The 22,231-nt window shown below is 44.5% G+C and overlaps 1 long non-coding RNA gene across 1 annotated transcript; it reads left to right on the plus strand.

Annotated features, from left to right (window-relative positions):
* The first annotated feature begins 4,831 nt into the window (after window positions 1-4,831).
* Window positions 4,832-12,566, plus strand: LOC149436841 (uncharacterized). Its single transcript, XR_016308257.1, has 2 exons — window positions 4,832-5,217; window positions 12,394-12,566. It is a non-coding gene; the product is annotated as an uncharacterized LOC149436841 (long non-coding RNA).
* The last annotated feature ends 9,665 nt before the right edge of the window (window positions 12,567-22,231 follow it).

Here is a 22,231-nt window from a genome sequence, read left to right on the forward strand (position 1 = left end):
CAGACTGGAAGGGGATGAAAGTGTCCGGACTGGAAGGGGGTGAAAGTGTCCAGACTGGAAGGGGATGAAAGTGTCCGGACTGGAAGGGGGTGAAAGTGTCCAGACTGGAAGGGGATGAAAGTGTCCGGACTGGAAGGGGGTGAAAGTGTCCGGACTGGAAGGGGGTGAAAGTGTCCAGACTGGAAGGGGATGAAAGTGTCCGGACTGGAAGGGGGAGGAAAGTGTCCGGACTGGAAGGGGGGGAAAGTGTCCGGACTGGAAGGGGGTGAAAGTGTCCGGACTGGAAGGGGGAGGAAAGTGTCCGGACTGGAAGGGGGGGAAAGTGTCCGGACTGGAAGGGGGGGAAAGTGTCCGGACTGGAAGGGGGAGGAAAGTGTCCGGACTGGAAGGGGGGGAAAGTGTCCGGACTGGAAGGGGGGGAAAGTGCCCGGACTGGAAGACGGTGAAAGTGTCCGGACTGGAAGGGGGTGAAAGTGTCCGGACTGGAAGGGGGGGAAAGTGTCCGGACTGGAAGGGGGGGGGGGGAAAGTGTCCGGACTGGAAGGGGGTGAAAGTGTCCGGACTGGAAGGGGGTGAAAGTGTCCGGACTGGAAGGGGGTGAAAGTGTCCGGACTGGAAGGGGGGAAAGCGTCCGGACTGGAAGGGGGGGTAAAGTGTCCGGACTGCAAGGGGGGTGAAAGCGTGCGGACTGGAAGGGGGTGAAAGCGTCCGGACTGCAAGGGGGGTGAAAGCGTCCGGACTGGAAGGGGGGGAGAGTGTCCGGACTGGAAGGGGGGGAAAGTGTCCGGACTGGAAGGGGGGGAAAGTGTCCGGACTGGAAGGGGGGGAAAGTGTCCGGACTGGAAGGGGGGGAAAGTGTCCGGACTGGAAGGGGGGGAAAGTGTCCGGACTGGAAGGGGGGGAAAGTGTCCGGACTGGAAGGGGGTGAAAGTGTCCGGACTGGAAGGGGGTGAAAGTGTCCGGACTGGAAGGGGGTGAAAGTGTCCGGACTGGAAGGGGGGGAAAGCGTCCGGACTGGAAGGGGGGGAAAGCGTCCGGACTGGAGGGGGGTGAAAGCGTCCAGACTGGAAGGGGGGGAAAGCGTCCGGACTGGAAGGGGGGTGAAAGTGTCCGGACTGAAAGGGGGGGAAAGTGTCCGGACTGGAAGGGGGTGAAAGTGTCCAGACTGGAAGGGGGGGAAAGCGTCCGGACTGGAAGGGGGGTGAAAGTGTCCGGACTGAAAGGGGGGGAAAGTGTCCGGACTGGAAGGGGGTGAAAGTGTCCGGACTGGAAGGGGGGGAAAGTGTCCGGACTGGAAGGGGGTGAAAGTGTCCGGACTGGAAGGGAGGGAAAGTGTCCGGACTGGAAGGGGGGGGAAAGTGTCCGGACTGGAAGGGGGGGAAAGTGTCCGGACTGGAAGGGGGGGAAAGTGTCCAGACTGGAAGGGGGGGAAAGCGTCCGGACTGGAAGGGGGGGAAAGCGTCCGGACTGGAAGGGGAGTGAAAGTGTCCGGACTGAAAGGGGGGGAAAGTGTCCGGACTGGAAGGGGGTGAAAGTGTCCAGACTGGAAGGGGGGGAAAGTGTCCGGACTGGAAGGGGGTGAAAGTGTCCGGACTGGAAGGGAGGGAAAGTGTCCGGACTGGAAGGGGGGGGAAAGTGTCCGGACTGGAAGGGGGGGAAAGTGTCCGGACTGGAAGGGGGGGAAAGTGTCCGGACTGGAAGGGGTTAAGCAGTGATGATCTCTCCTCTATAATATGTAAATAGAACAAACTTGGCCTCAAACAAACACAGCTGCGGTTTTCTTACTCATAAATTCAATTTATAGTGTTTTTTGTGTTTTTGTCAGTGCTGGGGGTTGTTGTATACAAATAAAATAAGTCCAATTATGTCAAACGTTCTGTATTGTAACCCATTGCATCTGCCTGGATCTGTGCAACCGTGATTCTGAATGGAAACAAAGGTAACAAAATAACATGTCTAGAAAAGTCTTGTAGATATATTATGTTGATACCTTTGTTTCCACTTTGCAACAAAACCATTGCTGTGCAAAAAAAAAAAAGAAAACATTTCCTAGGCAAACAAACAAACATAATCACATATTAAGCGCTGAGCAAACTGTTGGCTCTATATAAATCCTGAATAATAATAATAATAATAATAATAATATATAAATCCTGTATAATAATAATAATATAATATATAAATCCTGAATAATAATAATAATATATAAATCCTGCATAATAATAATAATATATAAATCCTGTATAATAATAATAATATATATAAATCCTGAATAATAATAATAATATATAAATCCTGTATAATAATAATAATTTATAAATCCTGTATAATAATAATAATATATAAATCCCGTATAATAATAATAATAACATATAAATCCCGTAAAATAATAATAATTTATAAATCCTGTATAAAAATAATAATATATAAATCCCGTATAATAATAATAATAACATATAAATCCCATATAATAATAATATATAAATCCTGTATAATAATAATAATATATAAATCCTGTATAATAATAATAATAATAATAATAATAATATATAAATCCTGTATAATAATAATAATATAAATCCTGAATAATAATATCTACATCCTGTATAATAATAATAATAATATATAAATCCTGTATAATAATATATAAATCCTGTATAATAATAATAATATAAATCCTGTATAATAATAATATATAAATCCTGTATAATAATATATAAATCCTGTATAATAATAATATATAAATCCTGTATAATAATATATAAATCCTGTATAATAATAATAATATATAAATCCTGTATAATAATAATAATATAAATCCTGTATAATAATAATATATAAATCCTGTATAATAATATATAAATCCTGTATAATAATAATAATATAAATCCTGTATAATAATAATATATAAATCCTGTATAATAATATATAAATCCTGTATAATAATAATAATATATAAATCCTGTATAATAATAATATATAAATCCTGTATAATAATAATAATAATAATAATAATAACATACAATAATCATGTAAAAGATGAAAATAATAATATAAAAGCTGAATTTGCACAGCAATGATTTTGTTACAATATAAGTCCAATTACGTCAAACGTTCTACATTGTAACCCATTCCATCTGCCTGGATTTCTGCAGCAATGATTCTAAATGGAAACAAAGGTATCAAAATAATATATCTACAAAACCTTTGTAGATATACACAGCTCAAAAAAAAGGAAGACTTTGAAAACCCATCAGATCTCAATGGGGACGACTCTCCTGCTGGATCTCTATACTGACATGGACGGGGTGATGAGTGAGGAACGTAAGGACCAGGGGTGGACTGACAACACATGGGGCCCCTGGGCAATAAGGGATCATGGGGCCCCTGTGTCCTTGCCCAAACTCAAAAAAGCCTATGAAAAAGGTACCAGGGGCATCTCATGGGGCCCCCTACTGACCCCGGGCCCTCGGGCAGTGCCTGAGTTTCCAAATGGTGAGTCCGCCTCTGGTAAGGACGCCCCATGGTTTGATGGAAATTATCGACCTACAGAGGACTGAATTCACAGACACCCCGAAAATCAAAGTGAAGAAATGATGCAGCAGGCGAGTCCATGTTGGTGAAATGTCATTGCAGCAACTCAGAATGGTCCTCAGTGGTCTGTGTGGCCCCCACGTGCTTGTATGCATGGACGTGGTATATTGATGATATATTGATGATGGATTGATGATGTATTGATGATATAATGATAATGTATTGATGATGTATTGATGTATTGATGATTTAGTGATGATATATTGATGATGTATTAATGATATATTGATGATGTATTGATGATATATTGATGATGTATTGATGATGGATTGATGATACATTGATGATATATTGATGATGGATTGATGATGCATTGATGATATAATGATAATGTATTGATGATGTATTGATGATGCATTGAAGATATATTGATGATGTATTGATGATTTATTGATGATATATTGATGATGTATTGATGATATATTGATGATATATTGATGATGTATTGATGATGTATTGATGATACATTGATGATATATTGATGATTTATTGATGATGTATTGATGATATATTGATGATTTATTGATGATATATTGATGTATTTATGATATATTGATGATGTATTGCTAATATATTGCTGATGCATTGATGATGTATTGATAATGTATTGATGATATATTGATGATGTTTTGATGACCTATTGATGATACATTGAAGATGTATTGCTGATATATTGAAGATGTATTGATGATGTATCTATGATACATTGATGATGTTTTGATGACGTTTTGATGATGTATTGCTGATGTATTGATGATAAATTTTTAGATGTATTGATGATGTATTGATGATAAATTTTTAGATGTATTGATGATGTATTGATGATAAATTTTTAGATTTATTGATGATGTATTGATGATATATTTATGATGTATTGATGATATATTTATGATGTATTGATAATACATTTTTAGATGTATTGATGATGTATTGATGATGTATTGATAATAAATTTTTAGATTTATTGATGATATATTTATGATGTATTGATGATATATTGATGATATATTTATGATGTATTGATGATGTATTGATGATAAATTGATGTCTAGCAATACGATTTCGATACATTTGGGCAGAGTTACAACACAAAACGTTGAAATCATTTGTCATATTTGGACACATTTTGTTTTGTTTTTAATATTTATTCTTTCCTGAGCAGATGTTCCAATTTCCTCTCGGTGGGGGTGAAAGGGTTGGGTTGGCTAGACAGTGGAGCATGCCAGTAGCTCTGATAGGCGCTTTTGTAGGAAACGGGAAATGTAATTGTCTTTCTTACTGATTAGTGATTCGTTTGTTCTGGCTCCGGAGCTGCTGGCGAAAAACAAAACTGACATTATAGGAGATAAAATGGACAACACGCTGGATGGAGGAAACCCACCTCCTCCTTACTACCCTCTACCCCAACGGGCGACCGACTACCAGGCGTGCTTCCCAGAGACCGTGGACCATGGCTCCCAGCAGATCCTCGTGCAGCAGCCAACTCGCACCGATGGGGTGATGATGTCACAGGCGGCAGGCGACGGCACCCGACCCAAGCCCAGAGATTACCTTTGGTTTTCCATCTTAAACATCCTATTTTGTTGGCCGCTGGCGCTGATTGCCTTGAATTTGTCTTTAAAGGTAACCGGGGCGGGTGGGGTGGGGTGGGGGGGTCATATAGCGCTGGCCATACATATGTAGATTTTCGGACGAGTATATTCGTATGAAAAGTCGTACGAAAATTCTTTGAACATTCGGTGAAAGGACGAATGTCGTTCAAAATTGTCTTTTGCTTTTAACATCTTTCTTTCGAGAATTTTCATATCTTTGGTAACCTTTTCACTTTTGATGTGAGTCGAGCAAAAAACAGACGATTGTTCATCCGATACTCTCATCGTGTGTATGGGGCTATAAGCTGACCGTAGATTTTTGGGCGAGTATATTCGTATGAAAATTCGTACAAAAATTCTTCGAACATTAGATGAATCTCGTTCAAAAATTGTCTTTTGCTTTTAACATTTGAGTTTAAAACGAATGTCATTTCTGAACGATCACCACATACGCCGGCCGAAAATTCGTTTGATCGAGAAAAGTTTTCTTTCTTGCCCTTTAGTAACTTTTGATGTGAGACGAGCAGGCAACAAAAAAACGGCCGATCGTTCGTCCGATGTTCTCATCGTGTGTATGGGGCTTTAAGCTGGCCGTAGATTTTTGGACGAGTATATTCGTATGAAAAGTCATACAAAAATTCTTCGAACAATCAATGAATGGACGAATATCGTTCAAAAATTGGCTTTTAACGTTTGAGTTTAAAACGAATGTCATTTCTGAACAATCACCACATACACCGGCTGAAAGTTGATTGATCGAGGAAAGTTTTTCTTCCTGCCCTTTAGTAACCTTTTCACTTTTGATGTGAGACGAGCAGGCAAAAAAAAACGATCGTTCGTCCAATATTCTCATCGTGTGAATGGGGCTTTAAGCTGGCCATACATGTGTAGATTTTTGGACGAGAATATTCGGAAGAAAAGTCATATGAAAATTCTTTGAACATTGAAAATGTCGTTCGAAAATTGTCTTCTGCTTTTAACATTCGAGTTTAAAACGAATGTCATTTCTGAACGATCACCACATACACCGGCCAAAAATTTGTTTGATCGAGAAAAGGTTTCTTTTGTGCCTCTTCGAATTTTTCCGTCACTGCGGTCGAAAACAAAAATCGATTTGACCGCGCTAACGATCAGAAAATCAAATGAATATTCCTGAAACGAATATTCTCGGCCGAAAATCTATACATATATGGCCGGCTTTAGAGTTTACATTTATGTGGTTGTCTCTTTATTGATACTAAAGCCGGCCACACACAAGTAGATTTTTGGACGAGAATATTCGTATGAAAAGTGAAAATTCTTTGAGCATTCGATGAAAGGACGAATGTCGTTTGAAAATCGTCTTTTGCTTTTAGCATGCGATTTTAAAACGAATGTCATTTCTGAACGATCACCAAAATTTGTTGGATTGAGAAAAGTTTTTCTTCCTGCCCCTTCAAATTTTCCCGTGACTGTGATCGAAAACAAAAATCGATTTGACCCCAATAATGATCAGAAAATCAAACGAATATTCTTGAAATGAATATTCTCGTCAGAAAATCTACATGTGTATGGCCAGTCTTGCAATGGACTCATTGTTCTCTTTTTCAGTCTGTAGTTTGCATTTTAAGGAATTTTCCACTCGCCGGGCCCAATACTGGTGGCAATGTAGTGTATGTCGGTAAACCGAATTGTTTCCTGGAAATTTGACTTGAAAGCGTGTAAAGAAAATGTACTAAGAAATATGGGGAAGGCGTGTGTGTGTGTGGGGGGGGGGGGGATGGTAGCCGTGGTTGACCTACTTTTTTTTTTTTTTTTTTTTTAAATCGGCCTACTATTCGAAAATGCTTCTTGATTGGCCATCTTTGGTGTCACTACTTTATGAGACACTGACACCGGCTCAACATATAACCACCAACCGGCTTGGTGTCTGCTGATCCGAGGATTAACCACTCCCAGTCCGGACACTTTCCCCCCTTCCAGTCCGGACACTTTCCCCCCCTTCCAGTCCGGACACTTTCCCCCCTTCCAGTCCGGACGCTTCCCCCCCCCCCTTCCAGTCCGGACGCTTCCCCCCCTTCCAGTCCGGACACTTTCCCCCCCTTCCAGTCCGGACACTTTCACCCCCTTCCAGTCCGGACACTTTCCCCCCCTTCCAGTCCGGACACTTTCCCCCCCTTCCAGTCCGGACACTTTCCCCCCTTCCAGTCCGGACACTTTCACCCCCTTCCAGTCCGGACACTTTCACCCCCCCTTCCAGTCCGGACGCTTTCCCCCCCTTCCAGTCCGGACGCTTTCCCCCCTTCCAGTCCGGACGCTTTCACCCCCTCCCCAGTCCGGACACTTTCCCCCCCTTCCAGTCCGGACACTTCCACCCCCCTTCCAGTCTGGACACTTTCCCCCCCCTTCCAGTCCGGACACTTTCCCCCCTTCCAGTCCGGACACTTTCCCCCCCTTCCAGTCCGGACACTTTCCCCCCCTTCCAGTCCGGACACTTCCACCCCCTTCCAGTCCGGACTCTGATATCTAGAAGTAGTTGTCACATTCGGCTGGGAATGTTCTGTAAGGGGGACGACGTTTCTCTGCTCAGCCAACCAGCTTCTTCCGTCTTCCCCATCACAGGATACGTCCAGATGAAGGTGACCATTGCTGGTCATACCATGACCTGGAGGTAGGAGAACCTTCATTGGCAACTCTACCTGACACACTCTTCTATCTCTTGGGGACTCCAAGATCCCTGAGTTCCTGGGTCTGTACACCCGCTGTGCCCATTATGAGGGGTTCCCACCATCCCTGTGCTATGTTCCCGGGTCTGTACACCTGCTGTGCCCATTATGAGGGGTTCCCACCATCCCTGTGCTGAGTTCCCGGTTTGTACACCCGCTGCGCCCATTATGAGGGGTTCCCACCATCCCTGTGCTGAGTTCCCGGGTCTGTACACCCGCTGTGCCCATTATGAGGGGTTCCCACCATCCCTGTGCTGAGTTCCCGGGTCTGTACACCCGCTGTGCCCATTATGAGGAGTTCCCATCATCCCTGTGCTGAGTCCCCGGGTCTGTACACCCTCTGAGCCCATTATGGGGGGCTCCCGCCATCCCCGTGCTGAGTTCCCGGGTCTGTACCCCCGCTGTGCCCATTATGGGGGGTTCCCGCCATCCCCGTGCTGAGTTCCCGGGTCTGTACGCCCGCTGTGCCCATTATGGGGGGTTCCCACCATCCTCGTGCCGAGTTCCCGGGTCTGTACGCCCGCTGTGCCCATTATGGGGGGTTCCCACCATCCCCGTGCCGAGTTCCCGGGTCTGTACACCCGCTGTGCCCATTATGGGGGGTTCCCACCATCCCTGTGCCGAGTTCCCGGGTCTGTACCCCTGCTGTGCCCATTATGGGGGGTTCCCACCATCCTTGTGCTGAGTTCCTGGGTCTGTACGCCCGCTGTGCCCATTATGGGGGTTCCCACCATCCCTGCTATATTTGTATCCAGGTATGCAGGAAGGATTGAGCAATTTTTCTGGAAACAACCTAGATCGCTTGCCACGTCTGTGCAGACAACCTTCTTTATTAGAACGAATACAATCAATTCTTTGTTTCCTTCTCTGATGGAACAAATCCCTTCCGCCTCGAATATTTTATGGGTTATAAAAGGAGCTTTCCTGTTGTCACTGAGGATTTCCTGGTCTGCGGAAACGTCCTCTTTAGTAATGAATGTAGCAAAGACCATTTACACCGAGCTCCGCCTCCTCCAGAAAGGAGGAGGGGGACTGACAACTCATGGGGCCCCCGGGTAATAGGAGATCATGGGGCCCCTGTTTTCTTGCCCACACTCAAAGCACACCCAAAAAAAGCCTATAAAAGGTACCAGGGGCATTTCATGGGGCCCCCTACTGACCCCGGGCCCTCAGGCAGTGCCCAAGTGCTCGAATGGTCAGTCCGCCCCTGGTCAATAGAGAGGCAATGTGAAAGCTCTCCTACCTACCATAGGATTTGTACTTGTGTCCACCCACTCCTGAGATTTACACAGCTCCGCCACACATCACAGTCCCATCTGGCAGGTCAGGGGACCATTTATATCTCTTGTGCGGTGTCAGTAACACTTACAGGCCCCCTCCTCACAAACTGTGATTGGGCAATTCACAGCTCCACCTGCTGGCTGGAAATAGTAAATATGAGCCCCTGATGACGTCACATATGACGAAACACGGGGGGCGGAGCCGGAACATATGACGCACCATGCAGCCATCTTGGATATTGGCATTTGGAATTGTATATGCGTTTTATTTGCTGGAATTTGTAAGTGCAAATCTGTTTGTTTTTTTTCTCTTGTGCGGTGTCAGTAACACTTACAGGACCCCTCCCCGCAAACTTTGATTGGGCAATGAAGGGGAAGCAGCATACTAACAAGTGTGTCTCTTTGTTACTCTGCTCTCTCCCCCTATCAGCATGCTCTTTGTTAGCACATCACTGAATAAGAGCAGCGAGAACGGGGCAAGTTAGGGGAGGAATGGATCTCAACTCCGACTCTTTAAGCTGTTTGTGTAATCTGAGCTCCCATGTTTCCTTTCAGCAGCAAAGCAGGTTATTCACAGCTCCACCCGCTGGCTGGATATGGTAAATATGGGCCCCTGATGGCGTCACATATGACGAAACACATAGGGCAGAGCCCGAACATAAAAAATATCCTTCCCAAATATATTGACATGTATTTGTAATACTACAATTTTGGCCGTATTCTATATATTTCAATAAATAAATATATATATATTTTATGTTGAAATGTGTTTTTATTACAAAACATCTGAAAAATATTTTTAAAAATACATTTAATCTACATTGTTGGAATGCATTTTTCAAATATATGTAAAATATATTTTAAAATGACCTTTTTATATGTTAAAAAAAAATCTGAAGAATATTATTTAAAGAATATATATTTTAAAAATATTTTTCATATATTTTGTAATATATAAAAAACGCATTTCAACATGCAGTGTGTGTGTATATATATATATATATTGACATATATTTGAAATACTACAATTTTGGCCATATTCAAATATATATATATTATTATTATACAGTATTTATAAAGTGCCAACAGTTTGCTCAGCGCTGTACATTACAATGGGAGACAGTACATGTGACAGTAAAATAACAGTACAATACAATACATGAGGGGTTCGAGGGCCCTGCTCCTTGGAGCTTACAATCTAGGAGGGAGGGGATAGTGGTACGGGAGGAGGGAGGGGATAGTGTACAGGAGGTGGGAGGGGATAGTGGTACGGGAGGAGGGAGGGGATAGTGTACAGGAGGAGGGAGGGGATAGTGTACAGGAGGAGGGAGGGATAGTGTACAGGAGGAGGAAGGGATAGTGGTACAGGGAGGAGGGAGGGGATAGTGTACAGGAGGAGGGAAGGGATAGTGTACAGGAGGAGGGAGGGATAGTGGAATAGGAGGAGGGAGGGGATAGTGGAATAGGAGGAGGGAGGGGATAGTGTACAGGAGGAGGGAGGGGATAGTGGTACAGGAGGAGGGAGGGGATAGTGTACGGGAGGAGGGAGGGGATAGTGGAATAGGAGGAGGGAGGGGATAGTGGTACGGGAGGAGGGAGGGGATAGTGGTACGGGAGGAGGGAGGGGATAGTGGAATAGGAGGAGGGAGGGGATAGTGTACAGGAGGAGGGAGGGGATAGTGGTACAGGAGGTGGGAGGGGATAGTGTACGGGAGGAGGGAGGGGATAGTGTACGGGAGGAGGGAGGGGATAGTGGAATAGGAGGAGGAGGGGATAGTGTACAGGAGGAGGGAGGGGATAGTGGTTCGGGAGGAGGGAGGGGATAGTGGTTCGGGAGGAGGGAGGGGATAGTGGTACAGGAGGAGGGAGGGGATAGTGTACAGGAGGAGGGAGGGATAGTGGTACAGGAGGTGGGAGGGGATAGTGTACGGGAGGAGGGAGGGGATAGTGTACGGGAGGAGGGAGGGGATAGTGGTACAGGAGGAGGGAGGGGATAGTGGTACAGGAGGAGGGAGGGGATAGTGGTACAGGAGGTGGGAGGGGATAGTGTACGGGAGGAGGGAGGGGATAGTGTACGGGAGGAGGAGGGGATAGTGGAATAGGAGGAGGGAGGGGATAGTGTACAGGAGGAGGGAGGGGATAGTGGTTCGGGAGGAGGGAGGGGATAGTGGTTCGGGAGGAGGGAGGGGATAGTGGTACAGGAGGAGGGAGGGGATAGTGTACAGGAGGAGGGAGGGGATAGTGGTACAGGAGGTGGAGGGGATAGTGTACGGGAGGAGGGAGGGGATAGTGTACGGGAGGAGGAGGGGATAGTGTACGGGAGGAGGGAGGGATAGTGGTACGGGAGGAGGGAGGGGATAGTGTACAGGAGGAGGGAGGGGATAGTGTACAGGAGGAAATAGCTGTGGGGGATGGAGTGTTTGGAAGAGTGGAGGATAATATATATATATAATATACTGTATGTTGAAATGCACTTTCATTACAAAGTATATGAAAAATATTTTTAAAAATACTGTATGTCTTTAAAAATACATTTAATCTACATTTTTGGAATGCATTTACAAATATATGTAAAAATACATGTTAAAATGACTGTTTTATATGTTAACAAAAATCTGACTGTAATCTGTATTTTTAAAAATATTTTTTGATGTATTTTGTAATATATAAAAAACGCATTTCAACACGCAGTATATATGTATATATATGTGTGTATGTGTATATATATATGTGTGTGTGTATATATATATATATATATGTGTGTGTATATATGTGTGTGTGTGTGTGTGTGTGTATATATATAATTTTTTTTTTAAAATATATTGAATATGCCCAAAATTGTAGTATATCAAATATATTTTTCTCCCGTGTGGGAATAACTTACAGCCAACTCTGGGCTCCCACTATTTAATGGGAGGGGCTACACTATGTATTGTAGAGTAAAACAAAGATATAAATAAAATAATGCTCTCTACTGATTCTGTGGACTACATTGTATGGGCGGGGCTACAGGAAGCTCATAGAGGGGGCGGGGCTGGAACCCGGGAACATGCTGAAGTGAATTTTCTCTGGGTCAGTTTCAGGGCCATTCAGAGAATGAGGATATTGCCAACTCTAGTGATTCAATGAACAGGGAAACAGAAATGTACAGCAGCTGAGGAAGTATTCTGTGTCCCTCGAGTGGATTTCAATGATTGGACTAAACCTGCGACTGTCTTTCAGGCAAGAAAAAGCTCGGCACGGAATGACATGGCGGGAGCCAAAGAACACGGAGATGGTGCCCTGGGTGTCAATATTGCGGCTTTGGTGAACGGTTCCATATTACAAGTTATAGTCTTTCTTTTTCACAATGGATATTTTTCCCGACAATAAATAAAAATAACTGTGTGAATATATTTGTTGTACCTTTCTTCCTCCTGAAATGCTTTTCATGTTTTTCTGTGACACCATCCATGGAACATATGTTGAGTGACACTGCTTATACAAAAAAACAAAAACACTAGTTTTTGGCTTTTCTGTTGAACCATTGGTGCCAATGTAGTGCCCTTCTATTAAGCCAGGGGGAGCTAGTTAGGTTTTTTCAGTCAGAGGCTGAATAGCAGCCTGGGCATGAGTCAGCCTGGGTATGAGTCAGCTAAGTCATTTTTGCGTCAGGTCTCTGCAGATCAGTTCCCTGATCTATAGACTTGGGAAGCTTCTAGAAGTCGGTGGATGGGGGTGAGGAGGGGCAGATCTGCATGGCTGAGGGACCCTGACCAATCCCCAAGCAGGAGGCTTGGCATGGGGTCAAGACACCCCTGAGATATGATTGAGCCTGATGAGCAGGAAGTGGTCAGTCGGTGTCGGGTGGTAGATGATTTGAGAAGGCTGGAGTGCGGAACCTGGGAGGGGGCCCAGGCAGGGTTCTACCTGCAGGCAGGATCTTGGAAGGAGGATCTCTCGGCCTCACCATCCCCTGAGAGAGGACAGTCTGGGAAGCAGGGGAGGAGCCAGCCCAGCATAAGGCCTGAAAGTATCCACCAACCCAACAATCATCCCCTGGGCCAGATAAGGCCTGAAAGTATCCATCAACCCAACAAGCACCCCTCTGGGCCAGATAAGGCCTGAAAGTATCCACCAATTCGACAAGCACCCCCCCCCCCAACCAGATAAGGCCTGAAAGTAGCCACTAACCCGACAAGCACCCCCCTGGGCCAGATAAGGCCTGAAAGTATCCACCAACCCAACAAGCAACTCCTGGGCCAGATTAGGCCTGAAAGTATCCACCAAACCGACAAGCACCCCTCTGGGCCAGATAAGGCCTGAAAGTATCCACCAAACCGACAAGCACCACTCTGGGCCAGATAAGGCCTGAAAGTAGCCAGCAACCCAACAAGCACCGCCCTGGGCCAGATAAGGCTTGAAAGTAGCCACCAACCCAACAAGCACCCCCTGGGCTAGATAAGTCCTGAAAGTAGCCACCAACCCAACAACCACCCCTTGAGCTAGATAAGGCCTGAAAGTAGCCACCAACCCAACAAGCACCCCCCTGGGCCAGATAAGGCCTGAAAGTAGCCACCAACCCAACAAGCACCCCCTGGGCCAGATAAGGCCTGAAAGTAGCCAGCAACCCAACAAGCACCCCCCTGGGCCAGATAAGGCTTGAAAGTAGCCACCAACCCGACCAGCACCCCCCTGGACCAGATAAGGCCTGAAAGTAGCCACCAACCCGACAAGCACCCCCCTGGGCCAGATAAGGCCTGAAAGTAACCACCAACCTGACAAGCACCCCCTGAACCAGATAAGGCCTGAAAGTAGCCACCAACCCAACAAGCACCCCCCTGGGCCAGATAAGGCCTGAAAGTAGCCACCAACCCGACAAGCACCCCCTGGGCTAGATAAGGCCTGAAAGTAGCCAACAACCCAACAAGCACCCCCTGGGCCAGGTAAGACCTGAAATTAGCCACCAACCCAACAAATACTCCCTGGGCCAGATAAGGCCTGAAATTATCCACCAACCCAACAAGCACCCCCCTGGGCCAGATAAGGCCTTAAAGTAGCCACCAACCCGACAAGCACCCCCTGGGCCAGATAAGGCCTGAAAGTAGCCACCAACCCAACAAGCATCCCCTTGGGCCAGATAAGGGGAGAGGGCAGTCAGTCAGGTGGCAAACCCAACTATCTCCTCATCTGGGGCTGCTCTACTACAATGGTGATTTCTGGACCCTCTTGCTCAGGGATTCCATCAGGCAGTTGGAGGAGAATAAATCTGGGGTCTGAGGAGGTACACCAGGAGGGCTGGAGAGCTCTTCAAGGGGAGACTGGTTGTCTATGGACTTGTACATAGTTAGTCCTTGCAGTATACTAAATCCTATCCAGGTCCGAATACAAATTTATTCTGATACAAAGCCTTGCATCAGGGCTTACAAGTATACAACGAATGCACGGTTGGAGTAGTTGGACTTCGTGGTTGGTATGAAATTGGGTTGTTGGAGTGCTTCAAGTAGTTTACAAGCAGGTGCGTGACCTACCTATGACATACAACATACAAACCTGAGAGGGTGACCTACATTTTACTGCATAAACCAGCCGATAGAGAAATTTCACATCAGGACCCCAAGAAAGCTTCCCGCAGACAGACATATCGAAAGAAACTGAACCATAAAAAACTCCCCAAATGTTTCTGGTTCACCGCGATCTTCTACCGATGAGGTGAAAAGGTGCAATAATTTCCTTTTCCTGTGGGAAAATGTCTAGTTTAGGTAAGTGGCGGAGGTGGGGAGCATCCTGTAAGGTAGGTGGATTTTACATAAACGGAACAGAAAAATGACGCGACCCTTCGGCGAGCTGACCTAATTCTCTTCCTAGTGAACAACCTGAACGCTTTAACTTTTTTCGCTCAGTTCGATCTTTGGTTCATAGGGGAAAGATGCAAGGATCCGGCAGCTACACCAAGCCAGGTTTCCAGGTCAACAACATGGCCAGTGAGCCGGATGGGAAATCTCCGACTCCTCCATACTATCCAATGACGTCCATGCCCCCGCAGCAGCCGCCCAACTGCTACCCTGGCTTCCAACAAAATATGGGCCATAGAGTTGAAGGGCCTCTCAACCAGCAAACAGCTTGGCCAGTCGGGGTGATGGTCTCGCCATCTGAGCGCAATGGTCCACAACCAAAGCACAGCAGTTATCTCTGCTTCTCCATCTTCAGTCTCCTGTTTTGCTGTTGGCCAATCGGCCTTTGTGCCCTGCAGTCTTCTCTCAAGGTAAGGAAGGGGGGAATATTGTGCATGTGGACACATTGAGCTACCAAGGGGGTGATGTGGCCATTATGCCTCGTTACATACGTTGACACATGTTCAGGGGTGGATTGACCATTTGGAAACACTGCCCGAGGGCCCGGGGTCAGGAGGGGGCCCCATGAGATGCCTCTGGTACCTTTTTCATAGGCTTTTTTGAGTTTGGGCAAGGACACAGGGGCCCTATGATCCCCTATTGCCCGGGGGCCCCATGAGTTGTCAGTCCGCCCCTGCACATGTTCAAAGAAGGCGGGGGTATCAAAAATGTACAAGTGTTAGGCTACTTATCAGCAACTTGAGTCACAGTGTTTGCTAGGGATCTGGTGATTAAAAACAGGTTCAATAGTCAGAGTTGTGGTGTTACCAGGGGCGGACTGACCATTTGGGTACTGCCCAAGGTCCCAGGGTCAGTAGGGGGATCCATGAGATGCCCCTGGTACCTTTTTTGGGTGTGGTTTGAGTGTCGGCGAGGACACAGGGGCCCCATGATCCCCTATTGCCCGGGAGTACTGTGGGTTGTCAGTCTGCCCCTGGGTGTTACAGAAGGTATGTGGCCGGTCAGATGAATGTTGATAGGACCAACAAAATGGAAGCAGCCATTGCCAAAATAAGAACTCTTACCATGGAAAATCGTTTCAAGACGAAATATGACTTATTTGCCTCAAAATATAACATCTACTAACCACCATAGAGTTAACCCCCCCCACTATTTATTAATATCGACGGGTCAATCTGGACAGGTCCCATTTTTCCAATTGATTCTTATCCGAAATTCGGCAAAACCCAAACTGGGCGGCAAATCCTGCTGAAGACCAATCTGGTTGGATTTTGACCATTTTTAGGGCTAATAGGCAAACTATTATCAAACAAGTCATGGGAAGCTGGGCAATGCCATAGTGGACATGTACCAGTTTGGGATCAAACTTGGCACCTGAGGCCATGCTGCCCCCGAAGGGGGCGAAACCAAACTGGGCGGCAAATCCTACTGAAGTCCAAGGGTGCAAATCTTGTTAGTTTTTGACCATTTTTAGGGCTAATAGGCAAAGTATTATTAAAAAAAAAGGCATGGGAAGCTGGGCAATGCCATGGGGGACATGTACCAATTTGGGACCAAACTCTGCACCTGAGGCCATTCTGCCCCCAAAGGGGACTAAACCAAACTGGGCGGCAAATCCTATTGGAGACCAATCTGGTTAGATTTTGACCATTTTTAGGACTAATAGGCAAACTATTATCAAACAAGGCATGGGAAGCTGGGCAATGCCATGGGGGACATGTACCAATTTGGGACCATATTAGGCACCTGAGGCCATTCCGCCCCCAAAGGGGGCCAAACCAAACTGGTCGGCAAATCCTATTGAAGTCCAAGGGTGCAAACCTTGTTAGATTCTGACCATTTTTAGGGCTAATAGGCAAAGTATTATAAAAAAAAGGCATGGGAAGCTGGGCAATGCCATGGGGGACATGTACCAAAGCAAAAAAAAATCCTGCTGAAGACCAATCTGGTTACATTTTGACCATTTTTAGGGCTAATAGGCAAACTATTACCAAACAAGGCATGGGAAGCTGGGCACTGCCATGGGGGACATGTACCAGTTTGAGACCAAACTTGGCACCTGAGGACATTCTGCTCCCAAAGGGGGCAAAACCAAACTGGGCGGCAAATCCTATTGAAGTCCAAGGGTGCAAATCTTTTTAGATTTTGACCATTTTTAGGGCTAATAGGCAAAGTATTATAAAAAAAAAAGGCATGGGAAGCTGGGCACTGCCATGGGGGACATGTACCAAAGCAAACAAAAAGAAAACTAAAATAAAAAATACCATACGAAGGGGAGAGGGACGCTTCGAGGGGCCATGGGGGCCATGTACCAATTTGGGACCAAACTCTGCACCTGAGGCCATTCTGCCCCCAAAGGGGACTAAACCAAACTGGGCGGCAAATCCTATTGGAGACCAATCTGGTTAGATTTTGACCATTTTTAGGGCTAATAGGCAAACTATTATCAAACAAGTCATTTTTTTAAAATATATTCTTCTGATTTTTTTAAACATATAAAAAAAGTCCTATTAACATATATTTGTAAATGCATTCCAGAAATGTAGATTTGTATTTTTAAAGACATACAGTATGTTTGAAATGTATTTTTAAAAATATTTTTCATAAATTATGTAATAAAAACGCATTTCACATGCAGTATATATATATATTTATATATATATATATATATATATATTTATTTATTGAAATATATTGAATATTTTTCATATATTATGTAATAAAAACGCATTTCAACAAGCAGTATATATATATTTATTGAAGTATATTTTTCATATATTGAATGCATTTTGTAATAAAAACGCATTTGCAGTATATATATATATATATATATATATATATATATATTTATTTATTGAAATATATTGAATATTTTTCATATATTATGTAATAAATACACATTTTGACATGCAGTATATATATATATATATATATATATATATGTTTATTAAAGTATATTTTTCATATATTGAATACATTTTGTAATAAAAACTCATTTCAACATGCAATATATATATATATATATATATATATATATATATATATATATATATTGAAATATTTTGAATATTTTTCATATATTTTATAATATATATCTGAACATGGCCAAAATTGTAGAATTTCAAATATATGTCAATATATTTGGGAAGAATATTTAAAAAATATATTTCAAATATATTTTTCTCCCATGCGGGGTTGCACTTTAAAAATCCTTTGTGACCCTTTACTTGTCTCTTTCAGTCACGGAGATGTGCGGATCGGAATGACCCGGACGGGGCAGCTCAAAATGGATCTACGGCCCTCAGTCGGAATATCTGTGCTCTGGTGATCGGGTTGACATTACAGATTGCTCTGGCTGTGTATTATTTCTATAGATATCGCCATGATGAGAATTTTCGGAATATATTCAGAAATCAGTAAAGGTACCTTTTTTCCGCATCTTCTTTCATTTAGATTTGTCTTTTGTATATCCCAAGGTCAATGCTAGCCAAGTCATTCCAATTTTATTTTTTATCAGAGAGGTGGAAGTGAGATACCCATCAAAAAGCTGTATTTAAAAAAAAATGCTTAGAAAAAATTATTTCTGCAGCTTTTAATTTTTACAAGCAATTTTGCATTCCAATGAAATAGATGTTTTCAGATTGTTTAGATTTTTTTTTATATTCTCTTCTACACCTCTGACAGATTTCAAAATATTTAAATTAATTATTGAAAATTTAAATTACATTTCAGTTAATTTTTAAATTAAATTAACCGCTTTCCCCCCCCCCTTCCTGTCCAGGCCAATTTTCAGCTTTCAGCGCTGTCGCACTTTGAATGACATTTGCGCGGTCATGCAACACTGTACCCATATGAATTTGTTTATTTTTGAGACAGATAAAAATTTATTTTGGTGGTATTTATTCACCGCTGGGGTTTTTATTTTTTTTGCTATATAACTGAAAAAGTCCAAACTTTTTGAAAAAAAAAGTGTTTTTCTTATAAAATTTTGCAAGTAAATAATCTTTCTTCATAAATTTTGGCCAAAATGTATTCAGCTATCTTTTTATTAAAAAAATAATAACCCAAATTAATTTATAACCAAATATTATAATTTAAAAATTTTTTATATATGTATTTTTAAAAATATTTTTCATAAATTTTGTAATAAAAACTCATTTCAACATGCAATCATGGCCAATCAGTGATCACATGATCGGGACCTTGCACAGAGGTCCCGTACAGCGATTGGTGTTCTTCTGTGTCTAAAGGACACAGCGGGCACTGGATTACGGTGCCGCTCGCTCCCGGAGAGCGCGCACAAGCAGGGAAGCGGGAAGACCTTTATAAACTCCCCTTTTCGGTGATCGGGCGTGTTGGAAAATTCGTGAAAAACGACAGATTTTTGACTCAGTGATGGTCAAATTGTACGATCATTTTTCCGACAAGAATATGCGCCATGAGCCGTGACCTGGGAGGAACAGAAGTTTCGCCTGTTATATGGGGTGGTCATGACTCGGTCGGCCGATTTTCGAAATCATTGATGGGACCATTGGATTACCGAGCGAACCACGCTTTCGATTTTCGGACGAAAAATCGTTTGGAATTCGAACCATGTATGGCCTGCATTAGTCTGGTAGACAACATCATTCTTACCACTTTCCTCCTGGTCCTCCTGGATCCACCCCCAGCCTTTGACTGGACAGTGAAAAGAGAGGCGGTACAGAGATGAGTTCATCTCCTTGTCACTTTGTTTTCTCCTACAATCAGCATACCTATCACATACCTGGTGGAAGACCAGAGTAGATAAGGGGTTCCTCCTGGACCTCCTGCTCAACACTCCTGAAGGTGGTGGCAGAGAGTGTGAGGACATGGAGTGGCATGAGCTGTAGAGTTGCAGGCCGTGTGGCAGCCAGATGACAGCAGGGAGCTGTGGATCACAGCAGAGGAGCCAGGCAAAGGTACAACACGGTACCAGATACGGAGACAGAGGCAGAGTTGGGGCACAGAGGTCAGGAACAGCGTGGTAACAAACCAGAAGGCAAAAACAGAGTCCAGTAAACAAGCTGAGGTCAGCAGCGGCTGGGAAAACAAGGTACAAGGTGGTAAGCAGAGACCATGTCAGGACCAGGATTTGAACCCATGACCTCTGCTGTATCTGGAAGTAGCTCTTCTTGTTGAGCCACCTGAGATGCTCTAGAGGACCCTTTCTGATCCTTCAGACAATCGTTCCTTGTGCCTAGTTTCTTGTGAACCCTGAGCTCCTAGCTCCTCCCACAAACTTCCTATTTAAGTCATGCCTTTGCACTTTCTGTTTGACAGATTATTGTGCTCTCTCCAGCCAATATCTCGCTCTTGTCACTCCTGCTGCCATCTATATCTTCACTACTACTCATTACCAACCTTGGCTTGTTCCTCAGCTACGTTTCTTCTTGATCCCAATCTGCAACCATTCGTTACCAACCTTTGGCTTGTTCCTTGAGTACGCTTCCACTCGATTCCAACCTGCAACCACTTGTTACCGACCTTTGGCTTGTTCCTTGACTATGCTTGATCCCAACCTGTAACAACGTATTACCAAACTTTGGCTTGTTCCTTGACTACTCTTCCTCTTGATCCCAACCTGCAACCACTTGTTACCCACCTTTGGCTTGTTCCTTGAGTTCGCTTCCACTTGATCCCAACCTACAACCATTAGTTACCAACCTTTGACTTGTTCCCCGAGTACGCTTCCACTTGATCCCTACCTGCAACCACTTGTTACCGACCTTTGACTTGCTCCTTGACTACGCTTCCTCTTGATCGCAACCTGCAACCACTTATTACCAACCTTTGACTTGCTCCTTGACTACACTTCCACTTGATCCCAGTCTGCAACCACTTATTACCAAGCTTTGGTTTTCTCCTTGACTAGACTTCTGCTTGATCCCAACCTGCAACAACTTATTACCGACCTTTGGCTTGTTCCTCGACTACACTTCCACTTGATCCCAGCCTACAACCACTTATTACCAACCTTTGACTTGCTCCTTGACTACACTTCCACTTGATCCCAGTCTGCAACCACTTATTACCAAGCTTTGGTTTTCTCCTTGACTACACTTCCACTTGATCCCAGCCTACAACCACTTATTACCGACCTTTGACTTGTTCCTCAACTATGCTTCCTCTTGGTCCCAACCTGCAACCAGTAGTTATCAACCTTTGGCTTGTTCTTCAAGTAGGCTTCCACATGGTCCCAACCTGCAACCACTTGTTACTGAACTTTGACTTGCTTTATGACTACGCTTCTGCTTGATCACAACCTGCAACCGCTTGTTACCGACCTTTGGCTTGTTCCTCGACTACGTTTCTGCTTGATCCCAACCTGCAACCACTTATTACCGACCTTTGGCTTGCTTACTGACAGGCTTCTGCTTGGTCCCTACCTGCTTTATCTGCACTGGACACCTCTTGGTGGGGCAATCCTGAGGACCCCAACCTGGCATTAGCACACAGCAAACCCCATCTCCACCATCAGGAGCTTTGGTGAACATCTGCTCTGTCCTTAGACCCTACACCTCAGGTAATCCCGCGTTATCCCCCAGGGTGACCTGCTTGTATATTTACTCAGCTGCTCGGCGGGAGCCTCTCTACCACTCTATCTACTGGTCTCCGAGCCTGACCCCTCTCTGTGCCAGTCCAGGAGGAAGGCCGAAGTCACAACAAAGAGGCAAAAGTCCAGAAGCCGGTCAGAAAGCAACCCGGGTCATACCCTTCAGGGCAAAATCAGTAGGTCGGGTTAACAAGGACTAGCTGAGGACCACTCAGCAACTTCATTCTGCAGGTCTTCAGTTTATTTCGGACAATGGGCATCGATACCAGTGGTGAGCATGCGCGCTAATTTTTGCACATGCCGGCATTTCCCTTGGGCAGTGTGTACACCCGCACTGGCTTCCTTCTACTGACGAGAATCCGACCTTCCTTGAAGGGCTTCTTGTGCTGCTTCTTCCTCTCACACTCCAGCTCTGCTGTACAAGGACTGCAGGAGACTGAGGCCAAGTCACATTCAGGTATTTACAAAAAAAAAAGTATTAGTAATTACGTAGCTACACATCCACACACATCCATACATCTATACACACACATCCATACACACATCTATACACACACACATCCATACACACACACACATCCACACACATCCATACACACACACATCCATACACACACACACATCCATACACACACACATCCATACACACACA

The sequence above is a fragment of the Staurois parvus genome, unplaced genomic scaffold (genome assembly GCF_062004578.1).
Source record: "Staurois parvus isolate SC_StPar_1 unplaced genomic scaffold, SC_StPar_1.0 ptg001331l, whole genome shotgun sequence".
Taxonomy (NCBI): Eukaryota; Metazoa; Chordata; class Amphibia; order Anura; family Ranidae; genus Staurois; species Staurois parvus.